Source organism: Polypterus senegalus, chromosome 3 (assembly GCF_016835505.1).
Source record: "Polypterus senegalus isolate Bchr_013 chromosome 3, ASM1683550v1, whole genome shotgun sequence".
Lineage (NCBI taxonomy): Eukaryota > Metazoa > Chordata > Cladistia > Polypteriformes > Polypteridae > Polypterus > Polypterus senegalus.
In genome coordinates this window covers 251,521,277-251,548,271 of record NC_053156.1, presented here as the reverse complement: position 1 = coordinate 251,548,271, position 26,995 = coordinate 251,521,277, and positions in this window count along the sequence as shown.

Here is a 26,995-nt window from a genome sequence, read left to right as displayed (position 1 = left end):
CTACAGGGCAACCTGGGGCTTGGAATTCGGTTTCTCAGCCCTGTTGGGTGCCATGGCTGCCACCAGAGGGAGCTGTCGAAGGACCTGGGGACTCATCCTTTCCCTATAGCCCAGAAGTATGAGGCAGTCACGTGGTCAGAAGGACAGAAGCACTACCGGGTCAAGTACTATTTAAAGGACTGATGGGAACCTAGTAAGCAAGCCGGAGATAGGAGGTAGATGACAGAGCTTGCTGGGAGGTGTGAAGGAGGGAATTGCATTAATTTATTGGTTATTTGATTGTGTTATGGTGGTTGTGATGTTTAGGAAGCACTATTTAAAGAAGAAAAATATTAAAATACTTCTGAGTGCTTTTACCTTGTGTCATATTTATTTGTCTGTTGGGTTTAAGGGGCGACAGCTACTCCTAGCATTCTTACACTATCCATTGAACTAATTGGTGCAGTACATCTGTACTGATAAATACATATGAGCTCTCTCTTGCTGTCTCTCTTTCTTGACCTAAGGAATTGTGTTTTCAGTTCATTTTTAGTCTGGATGGTTTTATCAGTCTCATTCAGGTCAGGATGGTGTGATATTACAGAGGTGTTTAGGAGTGGTTAGCTGGTCAAAGTCAGTCAGCATGGCAACTATGAAAGTATATTGTTGCAATTTAAGAAACTGCATGAGGTGTAGTATTCCCTTTATTGCTCATTAAGACAGGACATAGTTTTTGTAGCCTGATGGCCTCAGATTTGTTGTTAACAAGCGATTTTTTAGCTTTGATGTCAAAGAGTGAATTCATGGACTTAAACAAATGCTGTCAATCTACATGCTTCCGTTAGGTCAGATTATCTCAGGGCACAACGTGAGCTACCACAGCTATGCTGATGACACACAGCTGTACTTATCAATAGCTCCTGATGACCCTGATTCTATTGATTCACTAACACAATGTCTGACTTGTATCTCAGAATGGATGAATAGTAATTTTCTCAAGTTAAATAAAGAGAAAACTGAAATTTTAGTGATCAGCAATAATGGATACAATGAGGCTATTAGAAATAAACTGGATACATTAGGATTAAAAGTCAAGACGGAGGTAAAAAGCTTAGGGGTGATTGTTGACTGTAATCTGAATTTTAAATCACACATTAATCAGATCATTAGGACAGCATTTTTTCACTTAAGAAACATAAGTAAAGTTAGACCGCTTATATCACTGAAAGATGCTGAGAAATTAGTTCACGCGTTTGTTTTCAGTCGACTAGATTACTGTAACGCACTCCTCTCAGGACTACCCAAAAGATATAAATCGTTTGCAACGAGTGCAGAATGCAGCTGCTAGAATCCTAACTAGGAAAAGAAAATCCGAACACATTTCTCCAGTTTTAATGTCACTACACTGGTTACCTGTGTCATTCAGAATTGACTTTAAAATTCTGCTTATGGTTTATAAAGCCTTAAATAATCTCGCCCCATCTTATATATCAGAATGTCTGACACCTTATATTCCAAATCGTAACCTCAGATCCTCAAATGAGTGTCTCCTTAGAATTCCAAGAACAAAACTTAAAAGAAGTGGTGAGGCGGCTTTTGCTGCTATGCACCTAAAATCTGGAATAGCCTGCCAATAGGAATTCGCCAGGCTGATACAGTGGAGCACTTTAAAAAACTGCTGAAAACACATTACTTTAACATGGCCTTTTTATAACTTCATTTTAATCTTAATTTAACTTAATCCTGATACTCTATATGTTCAATTTCCTCAAAATAACTATTCATGGTGGCTCTAAAATCGGTACTGACCCCTACTCTCTTTTCTGTTTCTTTTCCGGTTTCTTTGTGGTGGTCGCCTGCGCCACCACCACCTACTCAAAGCTTCATGATGCTCCAACAATGATGGACGGATTAAAAGGCAGAAGTCTACGTGACCATCATCATCATCAAGCCCTTCCGTGAGAATCCTAAATCCAAAGAGGACTGTTTCATTTATGTTAGGTAGAATGCCCAGAGGGGACTGGGCGGTCTCATGGTCTGGAATCCCTACAGATTTTATTTTTTCTCCAGCAGTCTGAAGTTTTTTTGTTTTTCTGTCCCCCCTGGCCATTGAACCTTACTCTTATTCGATGTTAATTAATGTTGATTTATTTTGTTTTATAATTGTGTCTTTCATTTTTCTATTCTTTAATATGTAAAGCACTTTGAGCTACTGTTTGTATGAAAATGTGCTATATAAATAAATGTTGTTGTTGTTGTTGTTGTCATTATCCAGATTAGCACTGAGGAAGCAAATGTAGCAGTCCAAGAGAGTAGAGTTACAAACATTACATAGTCAATAGTCTGTCAAGCTGAAGTCTAGCACTGTTGTGAGATTAAAATTGGGTTCAAAAGGACCATAAAGAAGACCAGGGCATCCTGGTCAGTCCAGAAGAAATTCATCCAAGGTAGGCTGGCTTATCAAATTAAAAAAATAAATAGATAAATAATATTACAAATGCTCAGTAAGAAACACAAAACATCAAAATTCTGACAAACTAAAAGACAACAAGTATTCTTTATAAATGAAAATTTGAAATATATATCATTGGAACTGAGAACTAAGGAACTTACTAAATATTGTACGGTATGTATAATTTACAGTATATGTGGCAAACAAAGATTTGATTTTGAATTTAAATACACCACTGTCTTAAATAGTCTGAGGGAAGAATCAGAGGTAGTAATGTCAGGGTAGACCAGTCCCTTTAGTTTAAATACACTGTGCCTTAATACAGAAAAATAAGATAAACCAACAGTAAATACAAAAGTTAATGGAAAATAATAAGTCAATTTTAACAAAAAAAAGAAAACATTAAACAGACATATACCAAAGGTAATATACAACAACTACAAACTCACCTGTTATACTAAGATATGCTAAAGACTTTTTACTGGGTCTTTTCTGCTAATGAGACAGTACTCTGCAGACTTGCTGTGCTCTCACTCTTCCAATCAACAACACAAGCACATTCTCAGAATACTGATTAAGAGTAGTCCATTTTTGTGTCTTGTACTGAAATTGTTCACACACCACCTCTCCCCTTTACTTTCCATTCACACTTTTGCATACCAGCTTCCAGTGTCTCTGCCCTCATGCACCAGCTACAACAACTTACTTATACCATTGTGCAAACCTTCCAGCCACCCAGGACAGACCTTCATAGTGGACCAGGTGAAGAAAGAACAACAGAAAGCCCTAAACAGTGCACTGGGCAGCTACGTATGTGTAGTTTTTCAGTGCATCTTCAATTTGAGCCCAATCCTACAAAGGATTGCTATATAGTTGCAAGACATGGAAGCTATCCAGTGATCTGAGATGAAAACTGGACTCCTTTGGTACTGTGTCTCTCCGGAGAATCCTTGGGTACCACTGGTTTGACCTTGTTTCATATGAGCAGTTGCTCATAGAGTCCCAAATGAGGCATATTACCTGCATTGTGAGGGATCATCAGGGTCCTAGGGCCATGTGTTGTGATTCTGCAACGGTGATCCAGCTCGCAGGATCCTCATTGTTGGGGATCTGAGTGACTGGATTAGGCCAAAGAGTCGCCCACATAACACCTGGCAGCGGCAGATAAAAGGTAATTTCTGGAGAGTGGGACGGACCGTGTGTCTGCCTGGGGGGTTGCCAACCGGGATCCCGAGCTGTTTTACCAGTGCATGCTCCCCAACTTCACTACAAAGGATTCCAGCTGTTAAGAAAACATCATGGGCCTCATATATAATGCCGTGGATACAATTCACACGAAAACATGGCATACGGACAAAACTGAAAATGTGCGTACGCACAAAAAAATTCAGATGCATAAAACTGTGTGTAAGCAAAGTTCCACACACTCTCCCTTTATAAATCCCAATCAATGTGAATTTTAACACATGCCTACAGCTCCATCCTAATCCCTCCCCAAATTTTGCATATTTTAATATGTAAATCAATATAAATAGCCCCTACCATAGACTCTATTAGGTTGTAAAAATTAACCAAACTGCAGCTCAACATCACTAACAGAAAGGAGATAACTACAGTAGGATCAAGCCCACTCTCATTGATGGTGAAGATGCAGAAGTAGAGAAGGTGTACAAATAGCTCAGGGTGGATCTGAATAACAGGTTTAAGTGGAATGCCAACACAGAGGATATAAAAGAAGTGGTAGACTCACCTCTTTTTCTTGATGAGGTTGGGGTCATTGGTGTATATAGGCCACTCGTACATGTTTTCTACCAGTTCTGTAATGGCCAGTGTATTTTTCCATATAGTAGTTTCCTGGGGAAATTGCCCACGGGCTGGTGATACTAACAGACTAAAGAAACTGATTAAAAAGGCTAGTTCAATCTTAGGAGTCAGTATGGACTCAATGAAGAAAGTGGTAGAACAGAGAACACTCAAGAACTGCTTATTGTTCTGGACAATGACTGTCACCCCAGTATGAGGTTTTGGCTAAACAGAGGAGGGCATTCAGTAACAGACTAAGGCAAATGTGTTGCTCCAAGGAGTGCTATTTAAGGTTGTCTCTGTCCTTGTTTCTAATGAGTTACTCCACAGTCGAGGTGGTATTGTTCCCTGTTTGCTGAATAGTAATGGGCTGGTCTAGAGGACATCTTAACAGGCAAGGATGTTATGTGCAAAAAATTGTGCCAGTGACTGACATCCTGAATTGTGAAATTGTAATTTATGCATGTATGTGCAATTCTAATCACTTTAAACTTAAGTGAATATGTACACTTTGTTAATTTACTCATAGATAACTGAATGTGCATGTTGTTGAGATTTTTATAATTGTTGTTATATGTATGTTTGTGCCTTTTTTGTCTGTTACTTTAACCATGCAATTTCCTTTGGGTTTAATAATCTATCTATCTATCTATCTATCTAGTTTAAAAAGTATATGTTTTGGGTAGTCAAGAAAGTCCAAGGGTCATTGTGAGCTGGCAGGTGACCAGGAGGTGCAGAGGAGGAATGAAGCTAAAACTGGCCATGGTCACAACTAGTGAGTCAAAAGAGAATCAATGTGTTACTAGTTAATGAGTAAAATGAGGCAAAGGCAAGGATAATGTTAGGTCAAAACTGTAAGAACTGAAACCGCATCTACTTGAAAAGAAGCTAATTATTACTAATAAAGTATTACTTTCCAAAACAATACACCCCAAGGTATGCCAGCATAGCTAGTGATGAACATGGTGGCAGTACCCATAATGGCTTCATGGAAAACAAAGAATGAGACATGAATATAAAATAAAGCTGCTGAAAAAAAAATTGATGCAAAGAGAATTCAGAGAAACTGACTGCCCCAGCAAGTCAGAATTTGCACAAAATGCATGAACCCAGCCACCATGGCATTAAAATGCTGTTTCTCAATTTTTTTTCTCATGACACAAACCTTCCCTTCTTAGTATTTTCAAGACCAGTGGCAATTGACAGAGCTCTCCTCCTTGGAGAATGGCCGCCATTCATCAGAGCAGAGCAATGTCAATTGCTTAAACAACTTGCAGCGACCCACCGCAAGACACTTCACGAACTATACGCAAGTCATTCCCATTAAATACAACAGTGACTCATGACCTTACCCAGCCCAAAGACGGCAACCCTATGAGTCGTGACCCATAGTTTAAGAAACTCTGCATTAAAAGGAGTAAAATTCATAACAGTGTGAAATGTATGTAATGGAAAAAGAAATTAATTCTAGCATATTTTTATTGCACGTTGTATTCTTAAAACTACATATCAATAGCATCACAAGATTTAAACTTTGCTTTTCAAGAGAAATGTTAAATAATTGTGAAATTGTGCTCTGGAGTAAATAATATAGGTTTGTAAAAGAGTTTTAGAAATTATTAATTGTAATAGTCATTTTCCAAGTTCTGTAAAATTCATGAATATTTTACTAGATGACAATGCATAATCTATGGGAGGTTCCTATAACCCCCGTAAGTAGAATTGTATTGGTACATTCTTGCCATTTCTAGCAGTTTTGAGTAAACATAATTCTTCAGTTAGTTAGTGACAGCCTTGCCATGAGTAAGGTGTGGAAGGCATAAGGTTTTAAACCGTACCAACAGGCCTACGGGCCTTTTGAGTGTGTGAAGTAAATATGTAAGAAAACAGCACTTACTTTATGTGCTGTGCAGTACATTTTAAGTGTACAGAAGAAGAAGCTAAGAATCTTTAAGTATATAAGAAGTTAAGAATCTTTAAGTAAAGAAGAAGTTAAGAACTTTTAAGTACAGAAATAACTAAAGTTTCTCAAGAAAAGCTAAGTTTAGAGAAGATACATTTTTCCTTTTTTTTGCCTTTTATTCTACGTGTGTAACTATTTTTTCTTTCATTCTTGTGTGGATTATTTGCTTTTAACTTTTACTAAATATTTTAAAACGATCTTTTGGACTGTGAGATTTCTTACGACACGTGTTATACCCGTGCTTGACAACGCCTTACGCCTCAGTGGCTACAATAATAATATAGGAACAACTAATCAGGATGTGTTTATAAGTTGTACCTTAACTCTTTGAGGGCTGGATATTTTTTCCAAAAAACATAAAACGTCTGTTGCCATGTGCTGTGGCTGCTGTTGTCTCATGTTTGGCATCTCTGGTGGCAATAGCTGCGTTGGGGACACCTTGATGGTCAGCAGGAATTCATGGTGGGCCAGCTGCCTGGCAGTCTTTTCATAGCAGGTGGGTTGAGGTGACGGTCGCAGTGTGATGAAATCTGGTTTGTACCGGGATGACTCACATTTGGGTACACAGAATTGTCATCTTGTCATTTTCTTGTTCTTGTAATAATTCTTGCAGCGCATTTTGGATTAACTGGAGGCTGTATAGAGAACATAGTGGTGGTCCTCCCAAGCAAACGCTGCTGTAGGCGTATTTTAGAGAGAAATGGTAAATTTGAAATAGGCCTATAGTTATTTAGTATGTGTGGGTCTAGGTCTGACTTTTTAAGTAAAGGTTTAATGACTGACACTTTTATCGGCTACATGAAATTGTTAAGCACCACGATCAGCTGGGGACCAATCAGATGATGCTGGTACCTCACTTTCAATTTTGATCTCCAGATACCTTGCATCAAACTCGGAGTCTGACAAGTCAGAGTCCTATTTAATGAAATTATGTAAAACATCCATGGAGTATTTTGCTTGCACATTTGCTTTGGTCTCTCACCAGATGTCGGTGCCATTTTAGAGGTTGTTTGCTCTTTGCTACTCATGTACACATAGGGAATCGAGGTTAAATCAACAAAGCTATGTAACTTTCCTTCTATTAAAGAGAGTAGAACTAAAACGTAAAGTTGAGTTTTGTTTCAGTTTGTTTTCAGTTGATTACCGTCCTCTACTCTTGAATTTTGACAAAAGTCGACATCAGCCCTGAAATACTTAAGATGACATTGAATTGGTTTTCCATGAAAGAGGGAGGATATTGACAGAGTGATATAATAGTGCTATAATAATCCTTTATGCTACAAACAGACTTTTCCCATTTCAAGTTCTTGAAGCTTACTTTGAAGCTATGGAACATTCTGTTTGTTGTCTTAATTAGATAGAACATATACTTCTTAAACTAGATAGATAGATAGATAGATAGATAGATAGATAGATACTTTATTAATCCCAAGGGGAAATTCACATACTCCAGCAGCAGCATACCGATAAAGAACAATATTAAATTAAAGAGTAATAACAATGAAGGTATAACAGACAGACAATGATTTTGTATAATATTAACGTTTATAGGATGGAATTGAAGAGTCGCATAGCTATCTCTTCAGTCTGTCAGTGGAGGAGGACAGTGACAACAGTCTGTCACTGAAGTTGCTCCTCTGTCTGGAGATGATGCTGTTCAGTGGATTTTCTATTATTGACAGGAGCTTGCTCAGTGCCCATCACTCTGCCACGCATGTCAAACTGTTCAGCTCTGTGCCTACAATACAGCCTGCCTTCTTCACCAGTTTGTCCAGGCATAAGCATCCCTTTTCTTTATGCTGCCTCCCCAGCACACCACCGCATAGAAGAGGGTGCTCGCCACAACCATCTGATAAAACATCTGCAGCATCTTATTGCAGATGTTGAAAGATGCCAGCCTTCTAAGGAAGTATAGTTGGCTCTGTCCTTTCTTACACAGAGCAGCAGTATTGGCAGTCCAGTCCAATTTATCATCCAGCTGCACTCCCAGGTATTTATAGATCTGTACCCTCTGCACACAGTCACCTCTGATGATCACGGGGTCCATGAGGGGCCTGGTCCTCCTAAAATCCACCACCAGCTCCTTGGTTTTGCTGGTGTTCAGTTGTAGGTGGTTTGAGTAGCACCATTTAACAAAGTTTTTATTAGTTTCCTATACTCATCTTCCTGCCCACTCCTGATGCAGCCCACGATAGTAGTGTTGTCTGCAAACTTTTGCACGTGGCAGGATTCCGAGTTGTATTGGAAGTCTGAAGTATATAGGCTGAACAGGACCGGAGAAAGTACAGTCCCCTGTGGCGCTCCTGTGTTGCTGCCCACAATGTCAGACCTGCAGTTCCCGAGACGCACATACTGAGGTCTTTCTTTATGATAGTCCACGATCCATGCTACCAGGTATGAATCTACACCCATCTCTGTCAGCTTATCCCTAAGGAGCAGAGGTTGGATGGTGTTGAAGGCTGTAGAGAAGTCCAGAAACATAATTCTTACAGCACCACTGCCTCTGTCCAAGTGGGAGAGGGATCGGTGTAGCATATAGATGAGTGCATCCTTCGCTCCCACCTTCTCCTGGTATGCAAACTGCAGAGGGTCAAGTGCATGGCGGACCAGTGGCCTCAGGTGGTGAAGCAGCAGCCTCTCCATGGTCTTCATCACATGTGACATCAGAGCGACAGGCCGGAAGTCGTTCAGCTCACTAGGACGTGATACCTTTGGGACTGGGGTGATGCAAGATGTTTTCCAAAGCCTTGGGACTCTCCCCAGTTCCAGGCTCAGGTTGAAGATGCGCTGTAGAGGACTCTCCAGCTCCAACACACAAGCCTTCAGCAGTCATAGCGATACTCCATCTGGACCCGCTGCTTTGCAGGCACAAAGTGCCCTCAGCTCTCTGCTTACCTGGGCTGCTGTAATTGTGGGTGGGGGGAAACTCTCTCCTATGCTGGTATCAGCAGAAGAATGGGTGGAGGGTGCAGTACTCCGAGGTGAGATAGTTAACGGATTAGTTGTTAATTTAATTACTTACAAAAGATGGTCAAAAATAGTCTTTATAAAAATTATACCAAATCTTCTTTTGGCTGCTCCCATTAGAGGTTGCCATAGCGAATCATCTTGTTCCATAATAAAATTGATACCATACAATTAGGGAAAATGAATGCTCTGATCTTAAAAAAATGCAATGCAAAGGGAAAAGTAATTTAATAATATCAGTGCAAGGACAGCAAAGCAACAAAACTGATGTTAACAGGTTTGCCATACTGGGGAGCTTCCATGTTAAAATGTTAGAACCAAGAGGAGCAAAATGAATACATAACTAGACGAGTAGTGATTTAAACCAAATACTCTTTCACTAAACCTCCTCTATTTTGGTAGAAAAGTAAGGTCAGGAAATCTGAATAACCATATCGTCACCATCTTAAAACATACCTAACAGCCCATAGGGTTGCTTTGAAAACAGAATAGTTGATATCTGTATTCTTCTTTGTGCAATAGTGGCCCTCTTTACAAGCTTCCATATTTGCTTGGAGCCATCACTCTTAAAATTAGAAAAAAAAAGCAAAACAAATAAAGCAGTAAAGTAGCTAAAGTAAAGGATACTGTTAATTTCTGCCTTGACTAAAGCAGAAAACTTTGTTCTGTTTAACATTTGGATTGATTAATCCACTTACCCAAGAGAGCAATGCACTCGTTTAATGAGACACATTTCCACTCGCCAAGGTTGGCAAAGTATCTGCCAAACACGCTGAACCTTTATCTGCACACACCCTGTCAGCACTAGCAGTAAAGAAGTATGATACACAATACGCATATTGCAAGAGACGTCAGAATCTGGACAGTTGCCTAATATTTTAATAAACGTCTGCTGTAGATATCCCAAGAGGAAACTCGGTGTGACTACAAACAAGAAACAGAGATGCATTAAAAGCAAAAATCCAATTAGCTCCTTGGCAGTTATATTATGTAATTTCAACAATGGTAAAACATATCATTATGAGTATCTGAACTGGAATGTGAGCTTATAAATAACAAAACCTGCAAGGTTTCCAATCTGAGTCTGTTCTGTTTATTTTTTTTTAATTCTGTTGTAATGTCTTTTAAGGGCAGAATGTTAATAAAGGTTTAATCAAAAGTGATTAAACATCCAATAACAATTAAAAACAACTCAGCCCTTGTGGGTTTTAAGCATTGCAGATGTTCATTGCAACAAATTTTTACATATAGTGTGAGCTTAATTTATGTTAATTTATTAAACTGAACTTCATAATCAGATGTCAAATTTTAAGGCATTTTGTGGACCAAAGCAGTTTAAAAATCTCTCTCTCTCTCTCTCTCTCTCTCTATATATATATATATATATATATATATATATATATGTATATATATACAGTATATATATATTCTCACAGACGTGCGAGTAGGAGGCAGCTAAAGGGCCTGAGTAATTGTATTACCACCACCACCTTGGGGCTGGTGGAGTGTACTTTCTCAGTTACTTGCAGACCGTTCCCGGGAAATCCCACCAGGTTCCAGCCCCCTTGATGACATCACTTCCAGGTCCAGTCCCAGTGATGACATCACTTCCTGGCCGGGCCTTTAAAACCACCATCTTCATTGTCTTTGGTCAGTTCTGTTTTGGACTCAGTCTTGTGAACATCTCTGTTCAATTGTTTCAATTTTAGCAGCCAGGATACAATATATGGGAGGCTGCCCAAACCCTTTATCATGTCTTTTGATTTTTTTGTCACAGTGGCGTAGTCGGAAGGATGGTTTCCCAGAAGAAACCAGGATTCAGAACCAAGATCTAACAAGGAGGGGAAGTACTGGGGCCGAGTTTCAGGGTGGGGAGTTTGCTCCCATATACAGTAGTAAATCTGGGCTGTTACTTAACCAAAGGGAGAGTGAAGAAGTGACATCATCTTTAGGGCCGGAACCAGGTGATGTCACTGAGGGTGCCAGAACCTGGTGGGATTTCCCGGGAATGGTCTGCAAGTAACTGAGAAAGACAGTCAGCACACTCCACCACCCCCACGGTCGGAGGTGGTATTACAGTTACTCAGGCCCTGTAACTGCCTCCTACTTGCATGTGTGTGACAAGATATATATAGATATCTTATATACAGTATATACTACACTTTATATAATTCTAGCAAAATACCTGCGCTTCGCAGCGGAGAAGTAGTGTGTTAAAGAAGTAATGAGAAAGAAAAGGAAACATTTTGAAAATAATGTAACATGATTGTCAATGTAATTGTTTTGTCACTGTTATGAGTGTTGTTGTCATATATATATATATATATATACATACACATATCTCTCTCTATATATATATATATATATATATATATACATACATATCTATATATATATATATATATATATATATATATATCTATACTAATAAAAGGCAAAGCCCTCACTCACTGACTCATCACTAATTCTCCAACTTCCCGTGTAGGTAGAAGGCTGAAATTTGGCAGGCTCATTCCTTACAGCTTACTTACAAAAGTTGGGCAGGTTTAATTTTGAAATTCTATGTGTAGTGGTCATAACTAGAACCTATTTTTTCGTCCATATACTATAATAGACGTCTGCTCGTAATTTAGTGCCTGCCCATATAAGGCCGTCCGTCAGCGGCAATCCAATAGAAACACTGCCGCTAAATATTCACGGGTGAAGGACTGTGCTTATGCAGACGAAGATGAGATGGTCAGGGTGGTGTTTGGCACAAACTCAGCGAAACTGCGAGAGAAACTTTTAAGTGCCGGGTCTTAGCTAACATTAAATACAGCCGTGGACATCACACGATATGGCACCAGCAAGAGCTGGGAACCTTTGATGCATGTACACCGAGCGGCTCACGTGAACTGATGCAGTGCACAGACAAAAAGCAACAGTTCCAAAGAGTGCTGAACAAAAACCGAATTACACAATTGAGAAGGCAGCAAAAAAATATGAAGTGTCTGACATATACAAGCATATTTATAAGTGCAACTACTGCGGAAACAAAGCACACGGTGGAAAAAGTCAATATCCCGCTAAAGGAAGACAGTGTAAAAAAAAACCTGTGCATGCAGTGTGTCATGTCACAGATAAAGAGGAAGACAAGCTGTTTATTGATAAAGTAAGAAACAAATCGATGAATGAAACCTGTTATCTTTACAACGATTAACAAACATGGAATGTGACTTGAACACAAAACATCCTACAAATACAAACCTGATTGAAAGAAATAATGATAATCAAATCCTTGATGACAGCAACACTCATAACACTCACAAAACAATTACTGTATATTGACAATCATGTTACGTTATTTTTAAAATGTTCCCTTTTTTTTTCATAACTTATTTAACACACTACTCCTCCGCTGCGAATATATATATATATACCCCGATCTACATACTCTCAAATAGACACGCCACAGGCCGTGGCGCAATTGTAGAGGCTTTGCCTCTAGCGCCGACATCCGAGGTTTGATTCCCGAGAGGGGATGTACTGAGTATGTACGGCGCTTCCTGATTCATTTTAACCTCGCATCTCCTTGGTTTGGGACGTATGAAAAAATATGCGGTTAATGCAGAATCATGTTATGTTATTTTTAAAATCTTTCCTTTTCTTAGCACAAGCACAGCTGAGAAGCTTCGATGCATGTACTCCATAACAAAAAATAACGCATTTAATCACACTTTCAATTCCAAGCAAAGGGGAACTTTTGTCAATGCATGATTTCCTGGTACATCGATTACACTGATGCACACATCACATCTACAAAAATGTTAGAGTCAGAATGAAGCACGTTCCTACGACTGATCGGAGGAAAATTTCATTTCAAAAAACTACCTGAGCGAAGCCTTGATAAAAGCATGGTTTTGTGCACACTGAAAAGCAAGCAAAATTAGATGCATTACAGAAAGCGGACTTTGTGGCTCTTACTGGGGATCATTGGACTTCCGTGACCGTTAGTAATTCTAATTACATCTAATTACAAAATGTTCAATGATCACACTGTTTTAGCCTAATGTAGAAAATACTTTTGGCTAAGGTTACTCAGAGTTTAAAGATTAAGTTGGTCAAATTACCTTTTATGTTTCTGACTTATTTTTTAAGAAGAAAAACTGCACTTTATGTTGAAATTTTGGTTATTATTATTTAAAGACAATACCATTCTGAAAATGTACTTAAAGTACTTAAACTACCACTTTATTTTTAAGTCTGCCCAATTTTAACCATGGATGATATTTTTGTTTCTGTTTTAAATTCAAATGCAGTTTAAAAGCATTTTTTTTTTTCAGAAATTAAAAGAGCTTGAGTTTACAATATTCATGTACATGTCTATTATTTGATTCTGTCGCCCACTAAAACCCTTTTAAATTAAAAAAACATTTGCGATTTGGGGCAAATTTACATGTGCGATTACATACGATTAATCAAGATTAATTATTACACAGCCTCTAATTAATTGGATTAATTTTTTTAATCGAGTCCCACCCCTAATATATATATATGTAGATATATATGTAGATTTGTATATATATGTGTATATACAGTATATATGTAGATATGTATATGTGTATTTATATGTATATATATGTGTGTGTGTATATATATGTGTATATATTTATATGTTGTCACACACGTGTGCATGGGAAGCAGCTGAAGGGCTTAGGAAATACTGTTTATACATCTGCCCGGGGGGTGCACTGACGCTCTTTCTGAGTTCTCTGCAGGTCTTACCCGGAAATCCCACCAGGAGCCGCCATTTCCAGGAAGGACACATCACTTCCGGTTCCGCCCCAAGAATGAGGTCACTTCGGTTCCGGCCCCAAGGATGAGGTCACTTCCAGTTCCGGCCCAGAGGACGACATCATTTCCGCCCTCTGTGCTATAAAGCTCACTGCCATTGCTTAGGCAGGCAGTTCTGTTTTGGACTCTGTTGTGTAAACAACTGTTACAATGCCTCAAAGACTTTTGCAGCCGGGAAACCGTAATAAACGGGTGGCTGCCCCAAACCTTTCCACGTCTCTGGTCTCCACTTATTACAATGTACAGTATATGTATATATATATAAGTATGTGTGTATATTGTGGCCCCCGGCTTGTGCCTCCTCCAGACCGCGAGGGGGCGTCCGTCCTGGTTCTGTTGGGGGCACGGGTTGAGGGCATGGAAGCCCTTCCTGTAGGGGCCCGTGGTCACCGCCAGGCGCGCCCGATGCCGGTTTATCCCGTCGGTTGCCGGTTGGGGCTGGAGCCCAGCCGGGGCTTGAGGACGGAGGAGGGCGAGTGCCTCCTCCAGACAGAGTGGGCGTCCGTCCTGGTTAGGCAGGGGCTCGGGTACAGGGCTTTGAAGCCCAGCCCTGTAGGGACCCGTGGCCACCGCCAGGCGGCGCCCCGGTGCCTAATTATCCCGGGAGCCCGGCACTTCCGCCACACCAGGAAGTGCCGGGGGGAAGACTTTGTGTGGCACCCGGAGAGCTGCCAGGAAGACAGCCGACACTTCCGCCACGCTTGGGCGTGGCTAAGAACGGAACACCTGGGGCTCATCCGGGAGCCTTATTTAGGGGCCCTCCCTCCAGTCATTGGTGGAAGTCGGGAGGCAGAAGGACTGAGCTGGAGAGCAAGGACAGGAGGCGGCCAGGAAGCAAGGCACAGAACTGTGGGCCCTGGACTTGGGGGAATCAGTGCAGAAGGCACTGGGGTTTTGTGAGTGCACGTGACTGTTTATATTGTTGTACATAGTGTAAATAAAGTGTGTTGGGTGCAAAATATGATGTCCGTCTGTCTGTGCCGGGGCCAGCGTTCACAATATATATACAGTATATATATATATGCCAGCAACACTCATAACAATGATAAAACAATTACATTGTTAATCATGTTACGTTATTATTAAAATGTTTCCTTTTCTTTTTACTTCTCCGCTGCCAAACGTGGGTATTTTGCTATATATATATATATATATAGATAGATAGATAGATAGATAGATATGACAACAACACTCATATCAATGACAAAACAATTACATTAACAATCATCTTACGTTATTTTTAAAATATTTCCTTTTCTTTTTCATAACTTCTTTAACACACTACTTCTCCCTGCGAAGCGCGGGTATTCTGCTAGTTATTCATAAAGCTTCAATTGGTGATCTGTTTTTCTGCGTTAACCTCATATTTTTTCATACTTCTTCTCAAACCAAGGGGGTGCGAAGGTAAAATGAATCAGAAATCAGATTTTTCTGATGAAAGAAGTCAAAGAGATCAGTGGGAGATTTTCCTGCAAAATCATCCATGACATACATTACAGTCAGTTCTGTTTTTAGCCAAGACAGATCAAAAAGCGCTCCGTGGCTCTTGTGTTAAAGTGGAGAAGGCTGCATGCGTGAAATTTTTCTTGTATTCCCGAAACTTCTGGGGCTCGAGGAGCGTGACAAACATCAGGTTTTCGTGGTCTTGAAATCTGGTCTGTGTCTGGCAAATAATATTGTCCAGAATCCTGCCATGGAGTTGGCCATAGTGCACGCGACGATCTTTCGCTCGGAGCGTTCGCGGTGCGTTAAGTGGCCTCAGAGAGTTCCTCATATTGGCTTCTATCCAATCAATGGGTCTGAATATGGTGACGTTGCTGTACGCCATCTAGAGGGCCCTACTGACACCAACTCAAAATCTGATTGGTTGAAGCAACAGGTTAATCAACATTTATTCTGTGTTAGAGTGCCTCCACAACAGATTGTGAAAGCCTCTGCCTGGCAACAAATGACGGCTGAAATGTGATTGGTTAAATATTTTAATACGAAACTCCACCTCCCACGGCTATCGAGGTGCATTCTATTACAGTATATGGACAAAAATACGTTCTTGTTATGACCATTAAGTGTAGAATTTCGAAATGAAACCTGCCCAGCTTTTGTAAGTAAGCTGTAAGGAATGAGCTTGCCAAATTTCAGCCTTCTACCTACACGGGAAGGTGGAGAATTAGTGATGAGTGAGTGAGTGCTTTTCCTTTTATTAGTATAAATTTATACAGTATATATAGCAATTTCTTTCATTTCTTTATACGCAAATAGTTCTTTAAAAGTTGTCAAAGGTGATAAAATAAAGAATCCAAACTAATGAGTGGTTTATTCATTGTGTCTTAAAAGACCTTGTTCACAATAAATTGTCAAAAGTGGATCAGGTAGTTTTAAGAAAAAAATATTATCAAAAAGTAAATGAAGCAGATGATCTTGTTTTATATTTATTAACATAATGTGGTAAAGGTAAATTACAATTAAACAGTTACCTTATATTCAAAGTGCCTGCCAGACTGAATTACCTTTTCATAACACAGCTACCAAATCAAGCATCTATTCTTTTCAAACAGGTTGATACTGTTGATAAAATATACATTGTAAGTACACACTGCACAGATTCCACAAGCTGGGAGAATGCTTTTGTGAATGGCTGCCAAATGTACAAGAGTTGCCAGGCAGCAAGAATATATGTTCTCTTTGGACAATACAATACAGAGAAAGCAATCCAGCAGGCGCTAGTGATGTCTGATTCTCTGAGAAAGGGAGAGAGAGAAAGTGAGGCCATGGAAGGTTAGAAGAAAGGTAGAGTATCCTCTGGCTGACAGACAGCAGCAAAAGGCGCTCAACTTAGGAGTGTAATGATGCAGTTACTCTGCCCAGATAAAGAAAAAAGGCTTGTCCTTAAAGTTTAGTTAGATAAAAGGACCAGGAAATGAAGAGCAAAACAAAGAATGGTCAAAAACAGGCTGAAGGTCTTTACCAAAACAGTTTACAAACAAAATAAAGTCAAAGTAAAAAATTTCCAAAAAGGTTACCATCAAAAAGTCAAAAATGAAAAGGAAGAGTGAGCAAAATTTCAATTATTAAATAATCCAGAAATTAAACAGTACTTTTATAGCTGGTGGCAATTCAACATGTGACTCACTGGACCATGTGATTGCCAAGGGCTATGGCAACAGCAATTTGCAATATCCATAATCAGAAAAAAATGCCAGTAAAAAATCAAAATGCCACTGTGCTAAAATGTAAATAATAAATACAATTAAGAAAATATGACAAAGAGTACTTTAAAAAGGTTATTGTAGAATTGAAGAAGGCCAAAAGGCAAGAGAATGGACCAGGAGGTAAAATCATTAACCTAAGACCATAAGGTTTGAAAACCAGTAGGACAAACTAATGTGCAACCAAAATGAAAATTAAAACAACTGAGCAAAAAAGTTTGTTATACCAATAATTTCAAAGAAGAAGCAGGTTTTGATTCATATCCACAATCTTGGGCAGTAAGATGTACCATAATGGTGGTGGCCATTACAAACATACACAACACAACAGAATGAAGAAATATCACTACAACATTACTATAAGTCCACAAAAATGAAAAACAAAATAAAAGTGAAAATATAATCTTTACAGTCTACATTCTAAGAAAAATAAAAATGTATTGAGCCTTAGAAAAATAACAAAATCATAACATGTTGTGTCACAGCCGACATTATATACAAGTTAGGATGAGCAGCAGACCAGTTCTGTCCATCTATTCTATTTAGTGGTACCACAAAAATCCAGAGCAGAAGAAATGAGATTGTGTTGCTCTTTTAATCAGGATGAAGAATATGCCGTTTCATTGCTATAGAAAGCCTTACAATGGACAGTCAGGAAGAAAGCTGGCGCAAAGGCTATCTTGTGGAATTGGTCTTGCCTAGATGTCAACCACTGAGGCTCCCTAGACATTATTATATATCATTTTATCTCAATATTTTGGGTGTCTTGCATTGTAATCAAAGAGCTGAGTGACTCAGTCTAAGTAAGTTGGAGTTTCACTTAGGATGTAAACAATGACCTTGAAAAACTTCACAACTATAGTAGGAGAAAAGACTTAACGCACACGACACTCACTTATCCAAGCTTTCATCCCAGATTACACCAGAGGCTGGTCAATTCTTTCAACAATAAGTGCCCTTTCTCTTGTGAAAGATACACAGTGTGTCATTATTTTTTGTTTTGTTATTCTTAATTCTATATTTAATGTTTTGGTACTGTGTTTCAGTTACTCTGTTTTTATTTGCGGAGTATCTGTTTCAAAGGGTCACAGCAGAGTTGAAAATTTTTTATTGTGCCAAGGAAAAATGGCTCTTTATAAGTCAAGGAATGAAAAATTTAATTCAAAGATTTTGATTGAGTTGAAATCAAGAATATTTTTAATTACAAATTTTATAAAATTACTTTTAGCCTGAAAACTTTTTTTCAATTGGTTGTGTAAAAATGAAAAATTGTTCAATCAGGAATAAGAAATTCTTGATTTGTTTGTAATTTTAATACCAAGTTTTAGTAATTGTGTTTTCAGAAATGATCTTTTTTAGTGCTTATGACTTTAAAGACTTTGGTTTATTTTTGTATTGTTACATGAGTAATAAAGCTTACATTAAAAATAAAATCAAGTCTTTCTTTCTTTCTTTCTTTCTTTACAGACCTATTACTTTAAACTGAAAATTGACTGCAGGATAAAGCGTGAATTTGTAGTTATAAATGGGGTGTGTGTTCAAATTTTTGATGATCAGGGTGCACAGAAAAAACTTAGGGAGTAGTCTTTGAAGTGTGTGGTAATAACCATAACTATGCACTTTCAAGCATTTGTTATTAGTGATAAATTTCTGGAATTTTTTTTTCAGACATTTCCAAAATGTTCATAAATTACAAAATGGATGGTCAGATTTACTGGGGACCTTTAGCACAATGTATACTTTTACTTTAATTTTTGTAAATAGGCATACATCTTTCCATATGAGATTTTTGGATTTCATACTCGCATGTCAATAGGCGTCCTCATGTGCTGCCTTTGAACTGTACAAAACTGGTGTTTTATCTTTATAATGGTGTTAGATGTAAAAAAAATATATCAGCTAAAAATATTGTAAACAGCATCACTTAAGCTGTGAATATGAACTAGATTTGTAGTTCATGTATGTGCAAGTCCACAGGATCTGTGAAGTCAGAAGGCAATGTACTTCACACGTCTGTCACTGAATAAGCTGTTTCAAACCACTTACAATAAATACTGTAGCAGCAAATATTCAGTATTTATTCATGGCCCGATAAGGCCTCAAAACCACAGTCATTATAGACAGATGGTCAGTAAGGTACTAGTTTTAAAATAAAAAAGTGGGTTTTTTTTTACATTCTACACCTGAGTCTGTTCCTGTATGCATTTTATTTCTCAGGTAGTGGATAACAGTCAGTATGCTGTAGGGGTCCAACACAGTCCAACGTTCTACATACTACCACTATGATGTTTTTGGGGCTTGTTTCTGTCTTTAAATCCAGCACAAGCACGTTTGACACAGACACCACTTGTTATCCTATCAAATCTCCACTGGAAAGGTTAATATATAGCCTGTTTTGGTAAAGACTTTAGCTCAGATTCAGACTCTGACTAAGGGTGAGTTCCTAGAAATAGGTACAATTTTCACACTGGGCTTTCTCCTTTTTCAGTTCAGATACATTATTGAATGACCAGCAACTGAAGTGACTACATACTAGGGTCTGTTCCAGAAATAAAGATTAAATAGTCCAGGATCACAAATTCAATCAAAGCTTGATGTTTGCATGATTTTTACACCAGAGCATTAGCCAGTGCCAGAACGTCGATTTCAGTCGGCTCATGCAATCCAGGATACATTGATCCAAATTAATGCACATTCACTGCATTATTTATAAACCCTAATGAGTCGAGCACTGAACAGCTGATTAATCACAGACTACAAGTTGGAGAAACAGAGAGAACAACTTTCATGCCTGCAGAGGTAGAGGTGTATGAAGGTTATCACCATGTCCTCCAAAAGACAAGCAATACAACAGCCAGCACTATCAAGGAATATCACTGACAGAGGGAATGCATAAATGAGTTAATAATCACTGAAATCTGTATATAATTTGTGTAGTGAGTTATTAAAATTTTGCAAAATGAACCACTGGTGATTTTACCTTACATGAAATCTTATATACCCTGAAATAAACATTGGATTTTATTTTAACAATTTAACCAAAAAATGCAAGACCCACAGGGTTAAGTGTTCAGCATATATAAAGTTACTCTAGTCATTATTGTGAAAGATATTAAAAGTTATCCTTTCTGCATTGAACCCTTTATTGTCCTGTAATTACATACCAAAAAAAAATAAAGGTTAATTGCTTTCATGTACAAATTTTCAAAAGAAGATTTGGAACAGCACACACTCTTTGAATGATAGTTTTGCCTGTTCAAACTTGACATCCCGTGTATTTGGCCACAAAATGTGTAATTATGTACTTGGCATCGCATATTACATTCACACTTGGCATTCTGTCTGTAAATGTACACTTAATGCAATGTGTACATTTCCCGTTTACATTGCGATAATGATTGTAGAATATTCAGCCCACCAAATCCTGTGATTTGCTAATCAGGGAAGTATACATAGTCACCAAGTTACAGTAATCATTTGTCAAAATGAGTATAATATGGCTACAAGTGCCATGCTGGCAGCTATACCTAAATAAGTAAAAACAAGGGAAAATAGGAACTAAGGAGGTGCTATAGAAATGCTATAAACAACAGTAAAAACCATTGACTACATAAACTGCAATATGATACACACATAATATCGTTGTCTTATTCCATTACAATACCCCAAATTAAAACTGCATTAATAAGTATGTTAGATATTTGCAGAAGAGGTGTGTCTTCAGTGATTTTTCTTTAAAAGGCAAGTGACTCTACACTAGGTATAAAGGTGGGCAACTTGCTCACCAGCCAGGCTGTTATCAGTTATTGCTCAGAAAATGCTGCTGTTGTTTAACTTCGATTGCCCTGCCTGTGATTTTGTGGAATTAATCATTGATGGCAACTATTATTTTTAGTGTGTATGTTTGTTCAGACAATGCTTCAACGTTAGGCAAGCTTTTGTGATCGCTTTGCCAATATGTGTGGCACCTACAGTGTTGCAGAGAAAGTTGTCCTTTAAGGGAAAAAAAAATAACTGATGTAAAATGTCCATGATTTGTTTTAATATTAGCTTTAAACCACCATGTGTTACACTGAGCATGTCATGTGAGGTTTGCCTTGGATGTAAAAAAGTAACGTTCTTTCAGACACTTCTCTAGGCATCCCAGAATGTCTGATCTGGGTCTGATTACATTTCTCAGGTCATAATTTGGTGAAAACATTGTGCTTCTGTGTCAATTGTTCAAGAAGGGGGAATGGCATTTTCATAATTTTTTATGGTTTTTTTTGCTTCTTCAATACTGCTGATGGGACATTTACAAACTTTGATCTTATGATTGGATGCCTGTTTCTGAAATATTATGACCTCAAAGTGTGAATCCTTTATGTAAAACTTGCTCTTTTGCAGGTTAGTTTCAGAGTATTGGTTATGCCAGATAGATTTTGTCAGATCTTTCTTTTTGGAATAGGATTAGCAGGTTACCTGCATCTTTGGTCTCATGGATTACTTAATTCTGGTTTATTGTGTTCCAGAAATGCAGGTTCGGCTAAATCCAAATTTTCTAGAATGGAATTAGACAGATTTTTGTGAATCCTGACTTATTTTAACCAGATTTCACCCTAATCTTGCTTACTGTAACAAACCCCTGGTGTCCTTAACAGATAGCTGTTTTCTTTGATACCCTCTCTATTACTCTCTCTTACTCATTTATTTCATTATCAATTTTTAGATTATCCTTTGCCTTGAGAGAATGTTATGTTTCCAAAGTGTTTGTTATAATATATACATGTATATTTATTTATCATACATCCATCCATCCATTATCCAACCCACTATATCCCAACTACAGGGTCACAGGGGTCTGCTGGAGCCAATCCCAGCCAACACAGGGCGCAAGGCAGGAAACAAACCCCGGGCAGGGTGCCAGCCCACCGTAGTTATTTATCATCTTTAGTCAATTATTTTTTCTTTTAATATTATATTAATGTATCTTCTTTTAATTCTTCATTTTACTTTGTAATTCAGTTTATCTATAATTCAAGATTTGCTAATTTGTTTTATTATACAATGTGCTGGATAATGTAATTCTTTGATTCTAGATGTCAGTAAGACTATTTTAGCTCTTTCAAACAATCATATTTATTATAATTAAAACCTCCTTGATTTTTTTCCTTTTCCTTTCCTTTTACTTTTTTTCATATAACAGCAATCTGCTTTAGCATAGTCAACTGAACATGCGCAAGTTTAACTCCAGTAAATTTAAAGCGGGACTTGTTTATAAAGGTGTTTGAGTCTATCTGATATGAATCTACACATTAATAATTCAAGGTATATTCAAAACAATTCTGATCATTTAGCAATGTTGAAGCAATTCCAATATTTATTGACCCATGTAATTTGCTGGAGTTGATTGGGAAAAGGTGTACAGTGTGATCTTATATCATTGTTATGATTTGAGAAAAAAAAAAACTAATAAAATTTAATGTCAATAATATGCAAGTAAAAATCTGAAAGAGCAGAATTACTCTTTAAACAGAACTGTACTTAGGTAGGAATTCTTTAGGATGTAGTGCTTGATATCTTCTAATAAGAGATGTAGCACAGTGGAGTCAATTGCCTTAGTAGAAATTCTTAGAGGCAGAAGGTAAAAGTCTATAAGGATATATATCAGCACCTTGATATCTGGCAAAATAAAAAAGGTGTAATGGTTAAATTTCAGGTTTTGTTTCTTAGTTGGCTGAAATTAAATACTAGAAATACTTAGCAAGCATATTCAGCATATTGTTTCTATGTGTCAAAGTAATATTCTTATTATATTCAATATTCAAACCATGTTTCTTTCTATGATCCACATAGAATTAATGTATAATTAAATAATTTAGGCCCTTATCTGTTGACAATATTAAAGTTGCTGTGTATATTTTGCAGGGGACACACTCTTTGAAATACATCCATCCATCCGTCCATTTTCTAACCCGCTGAATCCGAATACAGGGTCACGGGGGTCTGCTGGAGCCAATCCCAGCCAACACAGGGCACAAGGCAGGAACCAATCCTGGGCAGGGTGCCAACCCACCGCAGGACACATACAAACACACCCAGCACACACTAGGGCCAATTTAGAATCTCCAATCCACCTAACCTGCATGTCTTTGGATTGTGGGAGGAAACCGGAGCGCCCGGAGGGAACCCACGCAGACACGGGGAGAACATGCAAACCCGGGTCTCCTAACTGCGAGGCAGCAGTGCTACCACTGCGCCACCGTGCCGCCCCTTTGAAATACATGGTTCTTTCATTCACATACTAACAGCTGCTTCCCATAATCAAGCATGCTTTGCTTGCAACAAATAAAAGAAGGAAAAAATAGTCAAATATTAGAGAAACTAATGCTTATTGTAAGCTGATTTAACTTTTAGAAACCAATGACTGCTAAGGTATATGAACACAGTGTTTTGTCATAACTAAATATATAATGGATCTTTGGGGAAAACAAACAATTATACCTCAGCTTGGAAAACCAGGAAATGAAAAGTAGTTATAGAAACACAGGCACTCTGAGTCAAAAAACAGGTGGGAGTCTGTGAAATAAACAATCGCCAAAGCCAGTGATGCAAAGCAAAGGGTCCTAACAAGAAGTGTTCACAGAAAATTCTTTTAGGCACAACTAATCCAACAGAAAATAGTTTTTAAACTAGGAAACTCAAAAACTTGGACTTAGAACTCTGCACACTGCTGATTTTTAAACGTGCACATAGTGTCTTCAGATGCATTTTTGTGAAGATCATGTACTTAGTAACAAGCTTAGCAACTTCAAACTACATGGCCTTTTCTCATCTTTAACACTAGAATCCCTGAAACCAATGAAAAAACGTGATCCCGGGCCACCTTCACACATTTGGACTTCCGTCTTCCTACATTAAAAAGTTTCTGTATTAGCTATGTGTTCAACATTTCTTGCCTCATATTTCCTGTCATACTACAGATGACACAGATTGTTGTAGACACGGAACACACATGAAATGTATGTATTTCAAGTAACGACATATTATTTACCCTAAACAACTCAAGGCACCTCACACCCTGATAAACACCCTGAACACTTGGGCTGACTAAAGCTTTGTCGATGGGGGCTGGGAAAGCAGGCTGTTTGCTGCTTGTGCTGATCAACACATTTGCAAAACAAAACACGTTGATGAGGAGTGGTGCGAGAGACATTAAGGTGGCCCAGGTCACCCTTTTTATATAATAGGATAATACTTGCTATTTTCCAGTTCTTTAGAATTTCCCCAGCGCACAGAGACTTCCTAAAAATATGTGGCAGGGTATTATATAGGTCTCCTTAAGACCTTGAGGATGAATATTTTCTTGTCCTGGTGATTTGTTTGATTTCAGCCTATTTACTCTAAGCAGTACTTGTCCCTCTACAATTTCCAAATCAATCAGTACCTCCTTAGTAGTTTCTTTTACTGCTGGTAGGTTATCCACTTCCTCACATGTGAAGACCTCAGAAAAAATTGAGTTTAGAGCATCTCATCAGTTTCACTGTCTGTATTTTTAATTCCGCTTTACTAATCCTGATGCACTTCATCTCCTCAATGACTGTTCTTTTACTAATAAAATACTGAAAGAATCTCTTCGCCTTATTTGCTATATTCCTCTCTAACTGCCTTTTAATCTTCCTAATATCCTTCTTAAAAGGCCATGCTATGGCCTTGGAAAGTGTTTGTGAGATATGGCATCTGCACTGTCATCTTACTCAGATCAGACTTTTAAAGAATACCTTTGTACATTGAATGGAAAAAATATGGTTATATATGAACAACACAGTGACAATTTCCAGTACAGAAAGGTAATACCATTTTTCTTCATTTTTCCTAAAATGATTAATCCATTCATTAGTTTTTTTAAATAATTAACTTGTTTAAAAAGATGATATACTGGTGTAATGCTCAAGTTTTCAATTCCATTCTATTATGTACTGATAGCTCTTATAGCCCTGCTTATCCCTAAGGTTTTGTTATTTTTGTGTGCTTTACACTGACTGCAGATAAATGTGGCCACAGAAAAGAGGTATAGTCGAACCCATGGGAATGTCACATGTACACAGTTCAATCCAATTTCTCTTTGCTGCATATTGCAACATTGCTGAATGGCAACTCCCCTCAAGATATTCAGTCTTATTTTTTAATGCCTTTTTTCACAGTCCTTGCAATTCCAGAAAGGAACTGGCAAATAATAAATTACTCCCAGTGAATATGATAACTTACAGATTTTCTTTGAGGAGTCTTTTTCCATGGCTTTCTTTAGAGATTTTTTCCCTTCTAAATTATGGAAGCTTACTCCACCACTGAAAATTTCTTTTACTTAAATTATTTCAAAATTATGGTTGTGTTATTTTGCAAATGTATTGAATATTTCATAACTGTATTACACCCTCGCTACCAGAAACATTACCCTCAGTTGTGCTTTACTTTTCTAGGGACAAGTAGAAAGAAAGTCAACATGTTTAGGTCAATACATAAATTGAAATCTGTATATAAAGTATCTGTTTAATTTTATAAATACAAGGATAGATCTAATTTATGGCTTTGTCACAGTATTTATATTTGTGTGGCCATGACTGTGCTTAGTGATATATTTGCACATCTTCCAGGTTTGATTTCTGATTAGGGTTCCACACTACACATATGGACTCTGCTTATTCTCTGATGTAATTTCATGGTTGTGTATTTATACAGTATGAGAATATGTAGTATTACATGTAAATGATCCTGAGCCAAAACATTAATAAAATCAAAATTGTATCAGAAACTAAAATCATGCTGTAATTATTTGTTTACAGAAATATATTCAGGTATCATCAGTATTATCAATAAACCAAGCCACACACATATTCTCACAAATCATGTAGATGTATACGTGGGATCTGTACTTGCCATGTCCAGTTAGAGAGTAAGAGTCTGCGTCTTTGGCCAATTTAGAGTTGCCAATCAAAAATAATTTACTGACTTTTACTGTGTATTTTAGCCAAGCTTGACTGAGAAGCACAACCCCACTTAAAGATCATCCAGCCATCTGTTTTCTAACTTACCGAGAAATACCCAAGTAAAAAAAGTTTCATTTTCATCCTACTTCACAATATGACTCAGCTCTTCTTCTCAGTATACAAAGAGAGAGCCATTTACCAAAAGAAACATGTAAATTACCTTATAGATCTATAAAAACACTTATGTAACAAAACTGGAGTGCTGTTCCCTGCGTTAATATTAAAAAAAATATTCTGAGTGATTTAAACCGGTTTGATAATGGATGGGTGCACTACTGTATCAGTTATAAAAAAGTTATATAATAAAAAAAAAGTCTGCATTTGCACTATGATACCAAAACAGGGTCAAATACACTGTTCCTCAAATGTATTATAACAACAAGACAAGAAAACGTCAATGTGTTGGGTCACCTTGCTACAAACTCTGTATAATTTGAATAAAGAAAAATCAAGTGTCCCTATCTTAGGCTTTAGCAGGAACTTGGGAATATGAAATATCAGGGCTGAGAGTCAGTGGGACAGTAGGAGAGGCAAACACAGCTGATGTAACAAATAAAAAGGTTCATTTATTGAAAAATAAAGAAAATATTAAAAAAGTGCACACAAACACTGTTATAATGAATTAAGATGAAAAACAAAAAAACCTTAGAAAAAATCTTCCAAAAAATAAATTCCTTTTTAACTAGGCCCCAAGAGTCAGCCCTTCAGTAAAAAGAATACTTAGTCTCCTTTCTCCTCCTATCCAAAAACTTGGTGGAAATGCAGA